Raw genomic sequence first — 4,757 nt, 5'->3', positions numbered from 1 at the left:
GGACATCTTTCCAGTGTCTAACATCGGGGGGAGTAGTCAGGGAGAAGGGTCTGCACTCCAGTGCAGGGCAAGGTTTTCCTTCTTCCACTGCTTTATGTACCGCAGTGAAGGCCTTTTCCAAGAAGGGGAGGGTCGCATCGTCTGGTGCGACGTAGGTAGGGTGCTTCTTGCTAAGCGCCGGAAGTTTCGAGCAGGTAAAGCCCCTACTTTTTACTGTATTGGCCAGCATAGCCTGGGCCTTCGCGAGATCAAACACAATCACCTCCTTTGGTTCGGTCTCTTCTTTAGAGGCAGGTTCAGATTGAAGTCGGACGTAACAGTCCGGATAAGCCTCAAAGTTCGGGAAGAATTCCACTTCTTCCAGTACAATCGAGCCGATCTTTTCGCTGATGAAGATCTTGCCCGTTGTAATTGGCATGTGCTCGGCATACCTCCAGGGGTTGGTATCTGAGCATGCAGGGAGGTCCTTAACCGAAATCCTTTTCGGCTGCTTCGAACTTCCCATGTTGGACCTGAAGAACTCTTGTGTCTCACGGAGTTTCTTATCCATGAGAGCCTCGAGCATTCGGAACATCTCCTGGGCGGTGGATGGGGTGGGATCCGGGGTAGCGGATGTAGACGGGAGTGATACGTCCGTCAGTGTAGGAGTCGGTGTGGGGGTGGAAGGTGGAGCGACCTCCTGCTCCGACTCAGGGTATTCCACCTGGTCTTCCTCATAGTCCAGTTCTTCGCCCATGAGGTTCCTTTCCGTGTTCTCCAACACTTCCGACATACGTTCCGCGTTGTCTGCATCCAAACGGCACTCGTGCATGGACTGAGCCATGACTACATCAGGTTCCACATTTATCTGGACGGTGGGGATCTGATCCTTGGGGACCACAGAGTCTGGGGATGCCTTCGGGAAAAGCAAGGCTCTCAAGTCTTCGGTGGCAAGGTATGGTCCGGTGGCGTTCTTTTTGAAGCCACGCACCCACTTGCGTAGCTTCTCTCGAGAAGCGTCCCTAACCTTCGCTGAAGGAGGATTGTTGAACGCCTAGACCAGGCGGTCCTTGCAGACTGTACAGTTCTGCGGGTCCCAAAACTTCAGATCGCCTTTCTTGTTGGCGCAAGGGGCGTGGGTCCTACACGCCGTGTGCCCGTAGAAGTGCGGGCGCTTCACTCCACAGAAGCCGTGGTCGCATTTCACGTACTCCTCCTGTAAGAGAAAGAGAATATGAGTATGAGGAAGTCATACTAATGACTTATATTCCAAAGTTGAATATTAAAAGGTTAATTTTTAACTTAATCTTAAGTGATTATTAACATTATGATGTTAAAGAGTGGAGCGGGAAATGAAGTAGAGACACATACTCCGTGTAACCCGCCCGGCTGGTTACCGTAACCTTATCCATAGGCAATTTGTTTGTAGCCGAGGACACAAGGCAGAATTCTTCATAGATTGCCAGGGAGGCAAAGGGAATTCTAGTAGGAATTGCCTAAGATATAAATCTGGGACTGAGACCACTCAGACCATTAAATTGGGGGTGTAGAAGACCCCATAGGGTAACGGTTTCCGGCAACCAGCCGTGCTAAGATACACACAGCATGCTGGAAAATTGCGATATGCAAGAAGACAGCACGGCTACTGATAGAACGGTAAGACAATACCTATCTATTTATGTAGTCAAACCATCTGGTTGCAAAGTAGGGCTATCAGCATGGTGTTGATAGCTAGGAGAAGGGGTGCAAGTCTCTTGTCGCCTCCGGAATGCACCGGCAGACCGGCGGCACGCCGGAGGCCGCTCCAGCAGAGTTTCTGGCATTAGGGAAGACATATAGAGAAGTCAGGAGTAATGCCAGGATGGCAGCCGCCGGCACAGCAGCGGCGGCTTCGGCTGCCGGCTTGGTGACAGGGACAAAGGATAAGCTATAGCAAAACCGGACCGCCGGCACGCCGGGGGCCGGCCCGATGGACGGATGACCGAAGCTAGGAGGTATGAGGGTAGGCCATCGGCTGTAAACCGACGGGAGGCGGCAGCCCTCCGGCACACGGAAGACTGTCGGCCAGGGGGGGGGGACAAGGAATGTGTCACCAAGGGGGAAGGCGGTATCGCCGGCAGTAGAGGCGACAAGGGACCTGCACCAGGATAGTTAGAGAGACAGAAGGAGGGATGTAGGGGTAAGGACACGAACCCCAAGGCATCCCACCTGAATGGGTGTACCCATGATAGGGGCTAGCCCTATCACCCAATGGCAGTGGGCCGCAGGCGGCCGGGAGCCAGAGTAGCCCAAGGGAGGGCTAGGGAACACCCAAGAGGGGGGAGAACCCCTGCGGACAAAATGCATCCAGTGGCTAACCCCCATAGGACACTATGAAGGGTATATGTACCAGAGCGGACTGCACACAAGGACTCAAGATAGCCCTGTCACTCCACCCTAAGGAGGAGTTGTAGGACAGGGGACAGATGGGTATAGGCTAACCTAAGTATAGGCTAGGCCATACAAGGGATAGGTGGGGAGGGGAGAAGAAGCAGGGTCTTCCATAGGGGAGGCTCTGTACCAAAGCGGCCACCAAGAAAGGGAGGACGCTCCCTAGCCTAAGGTAGGCAGCCTGGCTGAGAACGGTGCATGGGTACCGTTTCAAGCAAGGCACAGAACTAGCTCCCCCCAAGGCCTAACCTAGAGCAGGGATGTTACACCCTAAGCTAGGAAGGTTGGAAGACTTATCGCAATTGCAAGGAAGGTCAGGTAACCTAACCTCAGCAATTGAGGAAGGGCAGGCCGTTCCTCATTCTCGGACGCAACCCTAAGGGGGGATCATTCCCTTAGGGAGGACAGAGAAGCGATAGGTACTCTGGTATGAGCTTGATCCCCTTACGTGGTAGGGGGAGCAAGGCTGCACAGAGGGAATGCCCTAAGGCAGGGGGTGAAGGGAGCATATAGGGGTCGTACATTTAGGTTAGGTTAGAAAGGCACACTATCAAACCTATCCCCTATATGGTCCCTGAAGGCGAAAACACTTGCATCACAGTAAACAGTAACATAAAATAATGCCACTATCTTCATAACTTAATCTAGGATCACTGTTAATATATCATGCATGAACACTGATGATAGGCGCTCTGGCCTAGGGGCTAAGCTAGCGACCTAGTATGGGGTCAGGCGATGACCGATAAATAAGCGTCAAAACACGATATATAAAGTTCCTAGCTATGAAGACTAAATAACTAATAGCATCAATTAGTTAATAAGGCCGGAATAAGCTGTACAGACTAGCTAAATAATGCATGCAATGTAACAGCGACGCCATAAAATGGCGTGTCCGGTAGCAGCACAGCTCTGCCAGAAAACATAAAATATCTCAAAGCAAAAGTTACTTTACGGTCAGAGCTTATTTAAACAATACTGGAACCTGGTACTCAACTTTCCAGAAGGCGGCGAGGCCGAGGGTAGAGACATAGCGAAGATGCAAGTCGATGAAATTAGCACAGGGAAAATCCGTCTTAGTAAGGCAAGCTACTATGAGAAGGATGAGGACGGACGTGACGTCATTTAGCAATGGCGCCCGTTTGTTTACATTTCGAGTACCAAAAGTAGCCACGGACGAGATTAGCTGTGGAACGGCTCCCCAGCTATTCTCCGCCCCTCCACATCGAAGTGTTAACTCTATTTGGGGTGCAGATAGCCATGTGGCGCATTAATACATGCGTCCCCTGTTGATATACGATGTCTTAAAGGGAAACCTTAAGGATACTCGCTCCAGAAGTTAGAATTCTGTGATAACCTGTGGTTAAATTCTCTGGGAATATCTAGTAGTTATTTACCCAAGGAAGCTACCAAAAATGAACCTTCCATCAGGACGCCATGGCTTGAGCCCAAAAAATGTAATTGTACTGTAATTAGTGTACATACACATAAATATACAGTAATTCAGTATATAAATTTGAATTATTCTTACAGTACTGTATTAAATACAGTAGTGTTGATACACATTTCTTTTTACTTGACAGGTTTTTGGAAGATTCTAACGAAGACATTAACTGTATTGCCCAGTAGGAACACAGTGCTCCCAGTTTTAATGCAGCAAAGGACAAGTAGGCTAACAGTGTATATTTTTGTCTAATTTAAATAAATGTAACCTAAGTTTTTTTTTGTTTGTTGCATGTCAAAATAGTTTACTGTTACTGCACTTGTGAAATATTACAGTAGTGTACTGTATGTTGCTTTAAATCCCATTCTAATAATTGTGCCATTTTGTCTTCCTCAGGTGTAGGCCTACGTTGATATAGTGCTGAAATACTGTGGGTCACATTCGGCCTGGCCTTATTTAAGCCAGCCAATCCTTGTGCACTCGTACGTTGCAATATGAAAATTTCTGTAGCCAGGGTGGCTGAAGGACTTTGCCGGCTAAAGATCTGATCAGTGGCGAATAGTGTATAGATACTGTACTGTGGAACTGCAGCACCCCATATTTTTACTCTGTATAACATTGAATATATTTCCCTTCATTCTTGTACAATTTATATTTAAGCCTAATGTCAAAACTACCCTTCACTTTATAAAAGTAGAAAATTGTAAAGAACTCTGCTTTTCGCAGTTCCATCTGTGTAGTGTTTAGCTGTTGTGTGCGTGCACTCATATGAAGCTGCATGCTAAGCTGAGAGGGGGAGAGAGCCCGATCTTCCCATGTGGAGGATGGCTTTTTCACTCGGTTCGTTGTGCTAGAAAATGGTGTTCCATATTATTGAATGTGATAGTGTAGAAATTGGTTATCCTAC

The sequence above is a fragment of the Palaemon carinicauda genome, chromosome 15, assembly GCF_036898095.1.
Source record: "Palaemon carinicauda isolate YSFRI2023 chromosome 15, ASM3689809v2, whole genome shotgun sequence".
In the NCBI taxonomy this organism is placed as follows: Eukaryota; Metazoa; Arthropoda; class Malacostraca; order Decapoda; family Palaemonidae; genus Palaemon; species Palaemon carinicauda.
This window is presented reverse-complemented; position numbering follows the sequence as displayed.